Below are 17,504 nucleotides of genomic sequence, written 5' to 3'. Positions count from 1 at the left end.
TCTCTGTCACACTGGAACACTGGGTAACTCAGTCCTTTCCTCTCCTCTGTCTGTCTGTCTGTCTGTCTGTCTGTCTGTCTGTCTGTCTGTCTGTCTGTCTGTCTGTCTGTCTGTCTGTCTGTCTGTCTGTCTGTCTGTCTGTCTGTCTGTCTGTCTGTCTGTCTCCTCAGGCTGTGCACCGCTTCACGCGCGTAATGTTTTAATACTTTACTATCTAGATGTAGACCATTGGCCTGTGGAGTTGCAGCTGCTTTAGCTGGGAGAAGTGATGGTCTTCTCCTACCATTCATGTCTACTGAGTCATATGATGCCACATAGAGATGTGATACTGAGCATTATCACATTGCATTCATCTCTTCCAATCAGTTGTTAATTCACATTATTCAGTTTTCCTCTAAACAACTACTGAGCTCATTCCGATTTTAACAGATACAATATTGTAGATGAGCACCAAGTCTTCCGTCTCCCACCTCCTGTCCCGCCTTCACTGGATGCCGTCTGCAGTCAGGGACAGGGGGCAGGGGGAGGGAGAAGGAAGACTTGGTGACACAGTTCTCACCTGAGGTGTACAGTCTACTCTGTACCGCCAGCGAGTTCACCAGGATTCTGGGTAAGAAAGTGTGTAAGTACTACAACAACAAAAAACGACTAATCAAAATGGCGCCATCAGTCCGGCTCCTGCTTCTTTTCCCTGCAGGAATGAAGAACAGCGTCAATGTGGAGGAGCTGATTGGTTACCTGAAGAAGTGGTCTGTAAGAACATGCTCAGCCATTGGTCCAGAGGGGCAGGAGAAGCAGGAAGAGGAGGAGGAGTCAGAAGGGTCAAAGTTCAGCTCGACGATACAGTACAGCCACGGTGTGTACTCCTTCCTAGGGTTGTACTGAAAAGAAAAAAAGGGAAAAAATGATGTGATTAAACTAAATACAAATAAACTATACTATGAAACAAAATCAATTATATAAAGAATGATAGTATAAAGCTTTGGAGCATCTTAAGTGAAATTTTGGGGAAGAAAGCGAACTCTGCCCTATCATTCATTGAATCAGACGGCTCATTCATCACAAAGCCAACTGATATTGCCAACTACTGTAATTACTTTTTCATTGGCAAAATAAGCAAACTTAGGGATGACATGCCAGCAACAAATGAGGTCGACCGACTATGATTTTTTCAACGCCGATACCGATACCAATTATTGGAGGACCAAAAAAAGCTGATACCGATTAATCGGACAATTTTTAAAATGTATTTGTAATAATGACAATTACAAAAATACTGAATGAACACTTATTTTAACTTAATATAATACATCAATAAAATCAATTTAGCCTCAAATAAATAATGAAACATGTTGAATTTGGTTTAAATAATGCAAAAACAAAGTGTTGGAGAAGAAAGTAAAAGTGCAATATGTGCCATGTAAGAAAGCTAACGTTTAAGTTCCTTGCTCAGAACATGAGAACATATGAAAGCTGGCGGTTCCTTTTAGGTTGTAGTTATTATGGGAATTACAGAATATTTCTCTCTATACCATTTGTATTTCATTAACCTTCGAGTATTGGATGTTCTTATAGGCACTTTAGTATTGCCAGTGGAACAGTATAGCTTCTGTCGACAACAGCCACCCTCGAAGCAGCGTTACCCATGCAGAGCAAGGGGAACAACCACTCCAAGTCTCAGAGCGAGTGACGTTTGAAACGCTATTAGCACACACCCCGCTAACTAGCTAGCCATTTCACATCGGTTACACCAGCCTAATCTTGGGAGTTGATAGGCTTGAAGTCATAAACAGCACAATGCTTGATGCACAACGAAGAGCTGCTGGCAAAACTCACTCAAGTGCTGTTTGAATGAATGTATACAAGCCTGCTACTGCCTACCACCGCTCACTCAGAATGCTCTATCAAATCATAGACTTAGTTATAACATAATAACACACAGAAATACGAGCCTTAGGTCATTAATATGGTCGAATCTGGAAACGATCATCTCGAAAACAAGACGTTTATTCTTTCAGTGAAATACGGAACCGTTACCTATTTTATCTAACGGATGGCATCCATAAGTCTAAATATTCCTGTTACATTGTACAACCTTCAATGTTATGTCATAATTACGTAAAATTCGGGCAAATTAGGCGGCCCAAACTGTTGCATATACACTGACTCTGCGTGCAATGAACGCAATGTGACACAATTTCACCTGGTTAATATTGCCTGCTAACCTGGATTTCTTTTAGCTAAATATGCAGGTTTAAAAATATATACTTCTGTGTATTGATTTTAAGAAAGGCATTGATGTTCATGGTTAGGTACACATTGGAGCAACGATACGGACCGTATCAATTATATGCAACGCAGGACACGCTAAATAAACTAGTAATATCATCAACCATGTATAGTTAACTAGTGCTTATGATTGATTGATTGTTTTTTATAAGATAAGTTTAATGCTGGCTAGCAACTTACCTTGGCTTACTGCATTCGCGTAACAGGCAGTCTCCTCATGGAGTGCAATGAGAGGCAGATGGTTAGAGCGTTGGATTATTTAACTGTAAGGTTGCAAGATTGAATCCCCCGAGCTGTCAAGGTGAAAATCTGTCATTCTGCCCCTGAACGAGGCAGTTAACCCATCGTTCCAAGGCCGTCATTGAAAATAAGAATATGTTCTTTAACTGACTTGCCTAGTTAAATAACAATTAAATAAAGGTGTAAAAAATATAAAAATCGGCCAAATCGGTGTCCAAAAATACCGATTTCCTATTCTTATGAAAACTTGAAATCGCCCTAATTAATCGGCCATTCTGATTAATCAGTCGACCTCTAGACACTACACAACCAAGTATGTCGGACCAAAGAATTGTACTTTTGAATTTCATAAAGTCATTGTGGAAGAGGTGAAACAATTATTGTTGTCTATCAACAATGACAAGCCACCGGGGTCTGACAATCTGGATGGAAAATTACTGAGGATAATAGCAGATGATATTGCCACTCCTATTTGCCACATCTTCAATTTAAGCCCACTAGAAAGTGTGTGCCCTCAGGCCTGGAGGGAAGCTAAAGTCATTCCGCTACCCAAGAATAGTAAAGCCCCCTTTACTGGCTCAAATAGCCGACCAATCAGCCTGCTACCAACACTTAGTGAACTTCTGGATTTTTTGTTGTTGACCAGATACAATGCTATTTCACAGTAAACAAATTGTCTACAGGCTTTCAGCAGGCTTATAGGGAAGGACACTCAACAAGCACAGCACTTAAACAAATGACTGATGATTGGCTGAGACAAATTGATGATAAAATGATTGTGGGGGCTGTCTTGTTAGACCTCAGTGTGGCTTTTGACATTATCGATCATAGACTGCTGCTGGAAAAACTTTTGTGTTATGGCTTTACACCACCTGCTATAATGTGGATAAAGAGTTACTTGTCTAACAGAACACAGAGGAAGCCTCTCAAACATAATCCAGGTAGAATCAGGAATTTCCCAGGGTAGCTGTTTAGGCCCCTTGCTTTTTCAATCTTTACTAGCGACATGCCATTGACTTTGAGTTAAGCCAGAGTGCCTATGTATGTGAATGACTCAACAGTATACACATCAGCTATCACAGCGACTGAAGTGACTGTAACACTTAACAAAGAGTTGCAGTTAGTTTCAGAGTGGGTGGCAAGGAATAAATTATCCCTAAACATTTCTAAAACTAAAAGCATTGTATTTGTGGCAAATAATTCACTAAACCCCTAAACCTCAACTAAATCTTGTAATAAATCATGGGGAAATTGAGCAAGTTCAGATGACTAAACTGCTTGGAGTAACCCTGGATTGTAAACGGTCATGGTCAAAACATACTGATACAACAGTAGCTAAGATGGGGAGAAATCTGTCTATAATAAAGCACTGCTCTGCCTTCTTAACAACACTATCAACAAGGCAGGTCCTACAGGCCCTAGTTTTGTAGCACCTTGACTGCTGCTCAGTCGTGTGGTCAGGTGCCAATAAAAGGATGTAGGAAAATTGCAATTGGCTCAGAACAGGGCTGGACCTTTAAGGCAGTTTGTACCATTTAAAAAAAAACATAACACCACATTCACAGATTTTACAATACACTATGTGCCCTCAGGCCCCTACTCCACCACAAATGTACAGTTCTAAATCCATGTGTATGTGTGCGTATAGTGCACGTGTGTGTGTGTGTGCGTGTGTGCGTGCGTGCGTGCGTGTGTGTGTGTGTGCGTGCGTGCGTGCGTGCGTGCGTGTGTGCGTGCGTGTGTGCCTATGTTTGTGTTGCTTCACAGTCGCCACTGTTCCATAAGGTGTTTTTTTAATCTTTTTTTTAAAAAATCAAATTTCACTGCTTTCATCAGTTACTTGAAGTGGAATAGAGTTCCATGTACTCATGGCTCTATGTAGTACTGTGCACTTCCCATAGTCTGTTATGGACTTGGGGACTCTGAAGAGACCTCTTGTGGCATGTATTGTGGGGTATGCATGGGTGTCTGAGCTGTGTGCCAGTAGTTCAAACAGACAGCTCTGTGCATTCAATATGTCAATTCCTCTCATAAATACAAGTAGTGATGAAGTCAATCTCTCCTCCACTTTGAGCCAGGAGAGATTGACATGCATATTATTAATATTAGACCTCTGTGTACATCCAAGGTCTCAAACTGCCTTAATTTTGCTGCTGATTTTTGTAATTGCTGATTTTGCTGGACTCCAGGAAGAGTAGCTGCTACCTGGGTTGCCTTGGTGTGTTTGACCAAATACAATGCGATTTCTCTGTAAACAAATTAACAACAGAATTCCAGCATGCTTATAGAGAAGGGCACTCAACATGTACTGCACTGACACAAATGACTGATGATTGGTTGAAAGAAATTGATAATAAGAAGATTTTGGGAGCTGTACTGTTAGATTTCAGTGCAGCCTTTGATATTATTGACCATAACCTGTTGTTTAAAACACATATATGTTATGGCTTTTTAACCTTTGCCATGTCGTAGATTCAGAGCTATCTTATCTAATAGAACTTAAAGGATTTTCTTTAATGGAAGCGCCTCTAATGTCAAACATGTAAAGTGTGGTGTACCGCAGGGCAACTCTAGAGGCTATCTACTATTTTCTATTTTTACCAATGACCTGCCACTGGCATTAAACAAAGCATGTACGTCCATGTATACTGATGATTCAACAATATAAGCATCAGCAACCACAGCTAATGAAGTCACTGAAACCCTTAACAAAGAGTTGCAGTCTGTTTTGGAATGGGTGGCCAGTAATAAACTGGTCCTGAACATCTCTAAAACTAAGAGCATTGGATTTGGTACAAATCATTCCCTCAGTTCTAGACCTCAGCTGAATCTGGTAATGAATGGTGTGGCTGTTGAACAAGTTGAGGAGACTAAATTACTTGGCGTTACTTTAGATTGTAAACTGTCATGGTCAAAACATATAGATTACATGGTTGTAAATAAGGGGAGAGGTCTAGCTGTAATAAAGAGATGCTCTGCCTTTTTGACACCACACTCAAAAAAAGCAAGTTCTGCAGGCTCTAGTTTTGTCTAATCTTGATTATTGTTCAGTCGTGTGGTCCAGTGCTGCAAGGAAAGACCTAGTTAAGCTGCAGCTGGCCCAGAACAGAGCGGCACATTTTGCTCTTCATTGTAATCAGAGGGCTGATATAAATACTATTGATGCCAGTCTCTGTTGGTTAAGAGTTGAGGAGAGACTGACTGCATCACTTCATCTTTTTATAAGAAACATTAATGTGTTGAAAATCCCAAATTGTTTGTATAGTCAACTTACACACAGCTCTGATACACTTATCCCACCAGACATGCCACCAGGGGTCTTTTCACAGTCTCCAAATCCAGAACCAATTCAAGAAAGCGTACAGTATTATTTAGAGCCCTAATTGCAGGGAACTTCCTTCCAGCTCAAATAAACAGCAAACCTGGTTTAAAAAATCAGATAAAGCAACACCTCACGGAACAACGCCTCTCCCCCATTTGACCTGGGTAGTTTGTGTGTATGTATTGATATGTAGGCTACGTGTAAAAAATAAAATAATGTATGTAGTTCTGTTCTTGTCTATTGATGTTCTGTATTATGACATTCTGTTTTATGGTTCATGTTTTGTGTTGAACTCCAGGATGAGTAGCTGCTGCTTTTGCAACAGCTAATGGGGATCCTAAAACAATTCCTAATGTATTGTGGATGTACCAATACTGTATAGATTATGTATTGTTCCTATAATATATAGATGCTGTAATGTACTAAATCAAATCAATATTTTATTTGTCACATGCGCTGAATACAACAGGTGTAGCAGACCTTACAGTGAAATGCTTGCTTACAAGCCCTTAACCAACAACGCAGTTTGAAGAAAATACCAACAAAAAAAGTAAGAGATAAGAATAACAAATTATTAGAAAAGACAGTAAATAACAAACAATAGCAGAGCTATATGTACCAGCAAATAGTCTGGGTTGTTATTTGCAAATAGTCTGGGTAGTTATTTGATTAGCAGTTCAGGAGTATTATGGCTTGGTGGTAGAAGCTGGTTAGAAGCCTCTTGGACCGAGACTTGGCGCTCCGGTACCGCTTGACGTGCGGTAGCAGAGAGAACAGTCTATGACTAGGGTGGCTGGAGTCTTTGACAATTTTCAGGGCCTTCCTCTGACACCGCCTGGTATAGAGGTCCTGGATGGCAGGAAGTTTGGCCCCGGTGATGTACTGGGCCATATGCACTACCCTCTGTAGGGTAGTGGCAGAGCAGTTGCCATACTAGGCAGTAATGCAACCCGTCAGGATGCTTTCGATGGTGCAGCTGTAAAACCTTTTGAGGATCTGAGGACCTCTGCCAAATCTTTTCATTCTCCTGAGGGGGAATAGGTTTTGTCATGCCCTCTTCACAACTGGCTTGGTGTGCTTGGACCATGTTAGTTTGTTGGTGATGTGGACGCCAAGGAATGTGAAGCTCTCAACCTGCTGCACTACAGCCCCGTCGATAAGAACAGTGTGCGATTTAGGGGCTATTTCTAATTTTTTAAATACAAATGACACATCAAATAGTCTAACAATGAGGAAAAAAGTTGTATGCTAGAGGATAAATTCAGCCACTATTTATTGTTGAACTCAGGTTTTGTCTGGCTAATAGCCTACACAAATGGGCTGATCTATTAAGGGTACATTAAATTAGGTCTAAATCAAATTAAATCAAACCTGAGACTCCTGAAGTCCTTTTTCGCGTGCAAATGTTTTTACCACGGCTTGTAGGTCCAGGTTGCGGGCCCGACTGTTTTCTATACTGAGTATTGCAAACACATACAGTCTTTCCTGAAACATTGTGCATTATACTGTATGTCCATTGCGCTGCAGACAATTTAAACGTAGTATTGAATGATGCATGCCAAGATATACTAAGAGATAAAGGACTGTTGATATTGCAACTACACAACTCAAACGCTTGTTCACCAGTTTGAACGGAAATCACAAACCGCTTTTTTTGTTCAAGCCCACAAGAACTGTTGTCCGCTAAAAATAGGATAATTTGTTTGCATCTGCAAATGTTTGGCCTGTCCAGTATCCAGACGACCTGTCCTAGAGCTTCCTGTACAGTTCATTTCTTTCCGTAACGTGTTGAAGCCGGACAATTAAGGAGAATGAGGCTCAATTAGTATTTGAAGCACTCCAGCTGCCCAGTTTCCCTGACGTTGGTAATCAAGCTGTTTCTACCATCCCTGTAACTGTTGTTTCTGCGGATATCGTTTTCTAAACTAAAACTCATAAAGAACAACATTAGTCTCTCGGTCTATCCCCCTTATACTTTCATTACTCCTTTTCAAGGCCTGAGGCACTTTTTCGGTAACATTCTTGAAGCCCACGAAAGAAACACTTAGCTTCCTCGTACATATGGCAATTGAAAAGGTGAATGAATTAATAAATTTTTGGAAGGTTACTGTCAAAATGATTTATTACATTTAAAAAGAAATAGACATCAATGACAGGTGCTTGGGCCCCCAGAGCTATTGGGCCTGCAAGGGTGTCCGGTATGCCACTTATGATCTCATACACGATTTTAGGCCCAGCCTTCGGGAACTTTTGGAACTTGACTGTTAGCGCTTGATGGCCTATAGCAGCACCCCAAAATAATAGAGTTTGGACGAGGCAGGTGAACCTGCAACCACAACACTTCAACAGCATTAGATCCTCTCTAAGCATTACAGGGATATGGCTCTGAACATATATGGCAACATCTCCCCCATAGACAATCCGTCTCTTCCCCAGATGTTATGTCCTTGTATTGCTACTGCTGTTTCATCAAAGGAATTATCAGAGTGAGTCTCAGAGATGGCCAATATACTGTATGAATGTTATGTGATTTTAGCAAGTTATTGATTTCATGAACCTTATTTACATATATTAATATGATAATATTTATTTTGCTTTTTTCATACCTCACAGCGACAGTTTAGTGCACCCGGTACGATAGTGTAAAATTGAATAGTCGCTCTCGTTTCATCCGTGTGCAGTGTTCTGTAAGTACCGGCAAGGTGATAGCAAAGTTCTACTCTAGTGGATGACGTCCTGTTCCTGTATCAGCCTGAACGAAGATGATGGAAAGGAGGAGAGGAAAACACCGTTTGTTGCAAGACTATTGTTGTCATACATCCACTGTGCCCCCTTCCTGTAACAACGGGTGTAGTGGCAAAGCTGGCATTGCTCGAAACAGTACCAATGGTGATGCTGATCATAGCGTTAATAATAGTTTGTCCTAGTCCTAGGCTACTATACAAATCCTATTACTAATTTTGAGATATAGCCCATTACTTTCCACGACTTGAACTCCTTTCATGACAAAAGCCCTCACAATCCCTCCCAATACCTTCAACAGTCAACCAATAAATTCCCTTCTCATTCCTCCCTTTCCTTTTCCCGGTTGTCGCTAATCTGTATGGAGACAGCAAAGACGGTCGCTCCGGTCCTGGCGTGCAGGCAGGGTGCGCTTCTAGGCTTCTACCGATTCTCCACTGCTATTGGTTGAGGCGGAAAAGGGGCTGGAGCTTTGCGTTCCCCGTCTCTCCTCTCAGATCCTCTCATCCAGGAGCGATGCGGAGACAATAGGACTGGAACTAAAGAAGCCTGCGAAAGGGCTAGCGGTCGGCCGAACAGGGAGCATTTACCGCTAGACCAGGTGTCAATAGCACAATAAGGAGAATTTGAATGCCGACGGCAAAGATACATTTTTACATCAAACCGTAAAGCTATGCGCTACTGTCATCCTCAAGATTTGTTATTTTTGTATCTGTCTTGACTTGTCTGACTTCAGAGCCCTTGCATGTTGGACGGATTGAATGGTGAGTAGCCTATTGCAGAATGAGCAGTGACTGATATTGAATTGTCTAAGTCTAAACAATGAAGAATTGTCCGCTGCTGCTGCCGACTGGGTTATGCGCATTTGCCTGGCAGGAGATGCGACTGCTGCTTTCAAGGCTACCGCTGCAAGGTGTCTGTCATTTGAAACAATACAGTAGCATTTACATTTATGTTCTGATTATTGTGTGCATTGACGCCCTGTGACCCGGATGCAATGTCTACTGATTTATATTATGGACCTGGGTAAATGTGTTCCGGGATCATGCCAGGACTGTGTAGTGAATAGCTTAATTCAGTATAGCCGATTATTTCTATATATTTTGCCAATATTCACAATGGTTATCTTGATCTGTTGTAGGTTATAGACGTACACTAATGTATGGAAATTAATTCCTTCTCCCAAGTGTTTTCTCTCTCTCTCTCTCTCTCTCTCTCTCTCTCTCTCTCTCTCTCTCGCACGCACGCACGCACGCACGCACGCACGCACGCACGCACGCACACACGCGCACTGCAAGCAATGATGTGATGCTCTGTTTTGGCCATTGAGGGGATTTGAAGCCACCGGACGTCCAAATTGGCACTGCCCAGTAGAATAAATCCTCCATATGAATGAATGGAATTCTCTAGTATTTCAATTAAATTAAATTAAAGGACAAAATTACATGTATTTAATTATGTTTTTGTTGTGGTGGGGACAGTAACATTAGTAAAATTATACTTTAAGGAAAATGTTTTTATATATGTGTTCATTTTCAATGTTTATGTAAAATAATATAATTTAAAATGATTCATTAAGGTGTTTGTAATAGAATAAATAATGAAAAAACAAACGTAGACATTAATACATTTATTTCTATAGCTTCTAAAATATTTTTTTTTTACACTGATGAGGGAGTGCCAAGATGGAGGCACGGTGGCTTCAACACAGAGCCCCTATTAGTCATCTAGTGTAAAATAAATCATTGACTAAAAGTCACTATCAAATCAAATTGTATTGGTCACATACACATGGTTAGCAGATGTTAATGTGAGTGTAGCGAAATGCTTGTGCTTCTAGTTCTGACAGTGCAGTAATATCTCACAAGTGATCTAACAAATTCACAACAACTACCTTATACACATAATGTAAAGGGATGAATAAGAATATATACATATAAATATATGGATGAGCGATGGCCGTGCGGCATAGGCAAGATGCAGTAGATGGAATAGAATACAGTATATACATATGAGATGAGTAATGTAGGATATGTAAACATTATAAAAGTAGTGTTATTTAAAGCGACTAGTGATACCTTTATTAAATCCATCTATGAAATGTATTAAAGTGGCCAGAGATTTGAATCTGCATGTTGGCAGCAGCCACTCTATGTTAGTGGCGGCTGTTTAACAGTCTGATGGCCTTGAGATAGAAACTGTTTTTTAGTCTCTCTGTCCCAGCTTTGATGCACCTGTACTGACCTCGCCTTCTGGATGATAGCGGGGTGTACAGGCAGTGGCTCGGGTGGTTGTTGTCCTTCATGATCTTTTTGACCTTCCTGTGACATCGGGTGGTGTACGTGTCTTGGAGGGCAGGTAGTTTGCCCCCGGTGATGCGTTGTGCAGACCTCACTACCCTCTGGAGAGGCTTACGGTTGTGGGCGGAGCAGTTGCCATACCAGGCAGTGATAAAGCCCAACAGGATGCTCTCGATTGTGCATCTGTAGAAGTTTGTGAGTGTTTTCGGTGACAAGCCAAATTTCTTCAGCCTCCTGAGGTTGAAGAGGCCTCTTATGGACTGTTTTCCAGTCTCTATTTCCCCCTCTGAATCGTAAGCTCTCTCTCTCTCTCACTCTCTCTCTGCCTCATCAGCTCTCTCTCTCTCTATTTCCCCCTCTGCCTCATCAGCTCTCTCTCTATTTCCCCCTTTGCCTCGTCAGCTCTCTCTCTCTCTATTTCCCTCTCTGTCTCATCAGCTCTCTCTCTCTCTCTATTTGCCCCACTGCCTCATCATATCTCTCTCTCTCTCTCTGCCTCATCAGCTCTTTCTCTATTTCCCCCTCTGCCTCATCAGCTCTCTCTCTCTCTCTCTCTCTCTCTCTCTCTCTCTCTCTCTCTCTCTCTCTCTCTCTCACACATCATCTCTCTCGCTCTCTCTCTCTATTTTCCCCTCTGCCTCATCAGCTCTCTCTCTTTATTTCCACCTTCCACTCGTAAGCTCTCTCTCTCTCGCTCTCTTTCTATTTACCCCTATCGGCTCTATAACTAATAGGGACACCAGCATTGCCGCGTCTGGCCAGGTTGAGGCAGTTGCCGCGGGCTGCCAAGGCGCTCAGGGTCGGTCCATCAAGCTGTCATAAACAAACCAATCAGATCCAACCTCCGTGTGAGGGCCAGAGGGTAAGGGCAGCGTCGAGGACCGAGTCGTAGGCCTGGGCTACAGCTGCACTGTGCAGAGCTCAATGTGATGCAAATGCTGCACCCATAGAAATGATAATGCCTGATATAATATGGGTGTCCTTTACACGGACCAATATGTTCTGTAGCTGGCCTCTAGCGGACACAGAGCTACACTGATTGGTCCAACCGCCGGGGTGAAAGGGATAGGCTGCAGCTGTACTGTGCAGAGCTCAATGTGATGCAAATGCTGCACCCATAGAAATGATAATGCCTGATATAATATGGGTGTCCTTTACACGGACCAATATGTTCTGTAGCTGGCCTCTAGCGGACACAGAGCTACACTGATTGGTCCAACCGCCGGGGTGAAAGGGATAGGCTGCAGCTGTACTGTGTCAGGAGAAAGTGAAACAGTGTAAATCGAACATGTCACTCACCCACTGACTGGCTGACCGCTGGGAGGGAGTTGATTGAAGTCATCATGACATTGAAATTGAAATCTCTCTTGATATTTTTGAAGGACATAGCTCCAGAGACAGTCCAATGAATATGATATCCTCCAGAGATGGTGGACAGAAAATGATCCAATGTTCAATTTAACACAGAGTGCTACAGCTGCAATATGTACCTTTTTTTTGTTCAACCCGACCAAATTCACATAGAAAATATGTGTTTTAGATCTGTCATTCTCAAAGAAAGCAAGTCTAAGAAGCGGTAAGATCTGTTCTATGTGCTCTATTTCTATGCTTCCCGTTCATAAGTTGTACTTTTACTTTTCGTACACCAGCTTCAAACAGCTGCAAACACAATATGTTTGTTTATGGAACAGATATTTCACAGCGGTTTATATAGGTACAATGACTCTGTACACTATACTTGCTTGTTTTGTGTCACTCGCATATTTCCCAGCATGCTCTATTACAGATAGAGTTTAAGAATTGTTTGTTTCATTATCTATGTTTTTGCATGTACATTGATGAATTGATCTTGTGCTTCTCAAATATAAATGACATACATTTTCTAAACTAACCATTACTGAAATGGTTGTTCCAGTTTAGATGGTCTAGATAGTCTCATTTTTCAGTCTTTTTAACCTTGGCAGTCATTCTGATTGCAGGTTGTAACATTTTCTAAACTAACCTTTACTGTTTGTTTGGCTGGATTTCAATCGGAATTACATTGTAAATATGCATAATGTGAGAGGTTGCATAAATTACCCAATATGTTGAATTGTTTGGATTACCCGGAAATGGGTTCATTTGAAAATCAATTGGGATTGTATTCACTTTCATACTGGGTTGACCAAGCAGCGCGTTGTTTTTTAACGCTATCCATAGGTTATTTTCAGGAGGTGTGGTTTGTTAGTGGCTTGGTTTTTATATTGTTATTTTTGGCCACCCGTGAGAATGTAAATCCTGTTGATCATGTTAAGTTTGTACACTGCAATGTTATATTGTCCTTGAATATTAATGCAAATTACATATTTTAATATGATAATTTTAACATATTGCAACAAAGTGGTTACTAGCCCATTTGTGGTATCACATTGGAATCTTCACACATTTTTATGGAACTAAAACATGTCTTAAGCTTCATTAAAGCTACAAAAGTGTGAGTGTTTGACCATAATATGTGACAATAATTCAAAAGAACAGATGAACCGGAATGACATTTACCCTCACGGGTTGCCATAAAGGACTGAAAGCCACACCCCTACTCAGCCAAGCCTCTACTGGTTCATATCTCAATAACCCAGCATCAACGAACCAACCTTGCTATTTTTAAAAAACAACCCAACTAAGTGACCCAATGCCTGCAACCCAGCAGTTGGGTCAGCTAAGCAACTTAGTATATTTTAGTGTAAGCCCTCAAAATAAGGACTATGAAATACATATTGTATTGTACTAAAGGTCCTAAACAGTCATTCTGAAAAGTACTTTTTTCTCTCATGGCTAACTACCAGGAAGTTTGAAAAGACAGGCTGAGTGGGCGGGGAGCTAATATTCATGAGCTCACCTTGACTGACAGCTCTTTGAAACGCCTATGTTAAGAAACTCAGATGCAGTGAGCAGTGTTGTTGTAAAATCATCTCAAGCACATTTGGTGATAAACAAAGCAACTCAAACAACATTGAAATTGCATCAATGATATAATGTGTTCTTGTACCGTATATCTTTCCTTTGGCATGTCTCTTGTGATGCGGTTCACAGCAGCACTGATGGATGTAATGATTTGACAACTGCGTCAGAGTTTTGAACGACCCTTTCCACCCTTTTGCTCCACGCTGGCTGAAGACCTAGCTAGCCAGGAACTAGCTAACACCAGACACAGATGAAGACCTAGCTAGCCAGGAACTAGCTAACACCAGACACAGATGAAGACCTAGCTAGCCAGGAACTAGCAAACACCAGACACAGATGAAGACCTAGCTAGCCAGTAACTAGCTAACACCAGACACAGATGAATACATAGCTAGCCAGGAACTAGCTAACACCAGACACAGATGAAGACCTAGCTAGCCAGTAACTAGCTAACACCAGACACAGATCAAGACCTAGCTAGCCAGGAACTAGCTAACACCAGACACATGAAGACCTAGCTAGCCAGGAACTAGCTAACACCAGACACAGATGAAGACCTAGCTAGCCAGGAACTAGCTAACACCAGACACAGATGAAGACCTAGCTAGCCAGGAACTAGGTAACACCAGACACAGATGAAGACCTAGCTAGCCAGGAACTAGCTAACACCAGACACAGATGAAGACCTAGCTAGCCAGGAACTAGCTAAAACCAGACACAGATGAAGACCGCGCTAGCCAGTAACTATCCTACACCAGAAGACCTAGCTGGAGAGTAATTAAAAAAATCTTTTTTTTTACCTTTATTTAACCAGGCAAGTCAGTTAAGAACACATTCTTATTTTCAATGACGGCCAATGGGCCCTGTTCAGGGGCAGAACGACAGATTTGTACCTTGTCAGCTCAGGGGTTTGAACTCACAACCTTGAGGTTACTAGTCCAACGCTCTAACCACTAGGCTACGCTGCCGCCCAGGAACTAGCTAACACCAGACACAAATGAAGACCTTGCTAGCCAAGAACTTGCTAACACCAGACACATGAAGACCTAGCTAGGCTGTAACTAGCTAACACCAGACACAGATGAAGACCTAGCTAGCCAGGAACTAACTAACACCAGACACATGAAGACCTAGCTAGCCAGTAACTAGCTAACACCAGACACAGATGAAGACCTAGCTAGACAATAACTAGCTAACACCAGACACAGATGAAGACCTAGCTAGACAATAACTATCTAACACCAGACACAGATGCAGACCTAGCTAGACAGTAACTAGCTAACACTAGACACAGATGAAGACCTAGCTAGCCAGTAACTAGCTAACACCAGACACAGATTAAGACCTATCTAGCCAGAAACTAGCTAACAGCAGACAGAGATGAAGACCTAGCTAGCCAGACTCTATATGTTTTGACAATAATAGTTTACTATCTAAGGTAACGCCAAGTCATTTAGTCTCCTCAACAGATTCATCACCAGATTCAGCTGAGGTCTAGAATTTAGGGAATGATTTGGACCAAATACAATGCTCTTAGTTTTAGAGATGTTCAGGACCAGTTTATTACTGGCCACTGGCCACCCTGATGTGTGTATGGTTGAATCATCAGCATACATAGACAGACATGCTTTGTTTAATGCCAGTGCCAGGTCATTGGTGTACATTGAAAAGAGTAGAGGGCCTAGGGAGCTGCCCTGTGGTACACCACACTTTACATGTTTGACATTAGAGAAGCTTCCATTTTAAAAAAAACCTTTGGGGGGACAAAATGGCACTGTAGAGAGGACACTGTGTTTCAGCGAGCTCCCGTGGCATTCGTAAATTTATATTTTTACATTAATCTCCAAGCTTGAAAAAGTGGCAGAATTGGCTAAATAAGTTATCCTACAATGAGTCTTGACGGCTATTTCTCAAAAATCTCCGACAACATGCCCAACAGAACTACTAAGAACTCGACCAAAACCACCATCCCTGTAGATGTGCAGGAGGAGCTAGCTAACGTTAGCGAAGCTAAAACCATTGCGGATCCAGGCACAATGGACGTGGTGATTCAAAAGATGACTGATAACATAACTAAAGTGATCAATGTTAAGATAAGAACGGTCTTGGAAGCAATAGCAGGCCATTCAGCTGAACTACAGAGGGTTGTCAAACGTGTTGATGAGGCGGAAGGAAGAATTGCTACAGTGGAAACTTCAACTACATCTATGGACACTAAGATAAAAGCACTTGAGAAACAGGTGCGCAAATGGCGGAGCACATTGACGACTTGGATAATCGAGGACGCAGATGCAATAATCGAGGACGCAGATGCAATTCTGAATGTGTCCCTTCAGAATTTTCGTGGGACTCCCGAAAAATTCTGAAGGGACACGTTCAGTAAAGTTTTTTGAGGAATGGATCCCTGGCTACCTACTAATGGACACTAAGGCTGGTCATGTGAAGCGGGACAGAGCCCATCACTCTCATGCACCAATACCTGGTCCCAATCAGCGCCCACGGCCAGTGGCTATAAAGTCCCACAACTTCACCGACATGCAGCGCGTCATGGATGCGGCTAGAAACATCGGCTCTGATGGTAGTCAACGTAAAGGTCCAAAGGTCTCATTCTTCAATGATTATTCTACAGCGGTTGTACGAAGACGCAAAGCGAAAGCTCGACTCAAGAGAAGAAGATGGACTACGCACTGCTGTACCCGGCCACATTGAAGATTATGGTCAAGGGATCGCCTAAAAAACTCTACACAACCGAAGAGGCTGCTGCGTTTATTGACTCTGTCGGGTAAATAACTTTAAGCTGCACCTCTGCAGCATTGGAAAACTTTTTAATTAATTCATGAAACAGTGGTGTGAGTTCTCACTTGCTCCGCTTCAGTAATATTCATATCTTTATTATTTTTCTTGCTAAAGTAACTGCCTCTATAACTCAGGCTGAGATATGTGTGAATCTATATTGGTGCCCAGGCTTGGTTTTAGGTGGAAGAGCCTCAATCTTCTTCTAATTGATTTTCATTTCCATATATATATAAAGGATGAGGCTATTGAGTGGCAATGTGGACTTAAGAGTCTACATTGGAAAGTTGAAATCCTCTGCATGTTAGCTAGTGGGAAAACCGACTTTTGGATCTTTACATGTTTCATTTTTGGGTTTAGTATAGTTCGAGTTCAGGGTTCATATATTTTGTTTATGCTGGGTAAGATAGAGGAGAGTTAAACACATGGAAAAAGGTACCACCCACTTTTACAGTAGGATTCAGTCTAGATATTGATTGGTCAAGGCACAATGGCAGGTAACAGACTGCGTGTATGTACATGGAACATTAGAGGGAGCCATAACCCCATTAAAAGGAAGAAGGTACTGTCTTTTTTGAAAAAATAAAATATTGATATTGCCCTGTTGCAAGAAACTCATTTGGATGATAAGGAGCATCTGAAATTGCAACAAGAGGGGTTTGGTCAAGTGTTTTTCTCATCCTTTACATCCAGAAGTAGAGGTGTACCACTTAAGGTCTTGAATTGTGTGAAAGATACATTTGGTCGCTTTGTTATAATTAATGGTACTTTACAAGGGCAGAACATTTCCATAATGAATATTTACTTCCCCCCTTCACACCCCTCTGATTTCCTCACTAAGGTATTTCTAGACTTTTCAGAATTAAACTCAGACA

At 41.6% G+C, this 17,504-nt stretch overlaps 1 protein-coding gene across 1 annotated transcript in view; it reads left to right on the top strand.

Moving 5' to 3' along the window:
• Nucleotides 1-8,951: 8,951 nt before the first annotated feature.
• LOC118376061 (serine/threonine-protein kinase SBK1-like) overlaps nt 8,952-17,504 on the top strand; it is a 32,170-nt gene continuing 23,617 nt past the window's right edge. The window contains exon 1 of the mRNA XM_052485566.1: nt 8,952-9,357. The gene's annotated coding sequence lies outside the window, so the exon portion shown is untranslated. The remainder of the gene's footprint in view (nt 9,358-17,504) is intronic.

Source organism: Oncorhynchus keta, chromosome 3 (genome assembly GCF_023373465.1).
Source record: "Oncorhynchus keta strain PuntledgeMale-10-30-2019 chromosome 3, Oket_V2, whole genome shotgun sequence".
NCBI lineage: Eukaryota > Metazoa > Chordata > Actinopteri > Salmoniformes > Salmonidae > Oncorhynchus > Oncorhynchus keta.
This window is presented reverse-complemented; position numbering and strand designations above follow the sequence as displayed.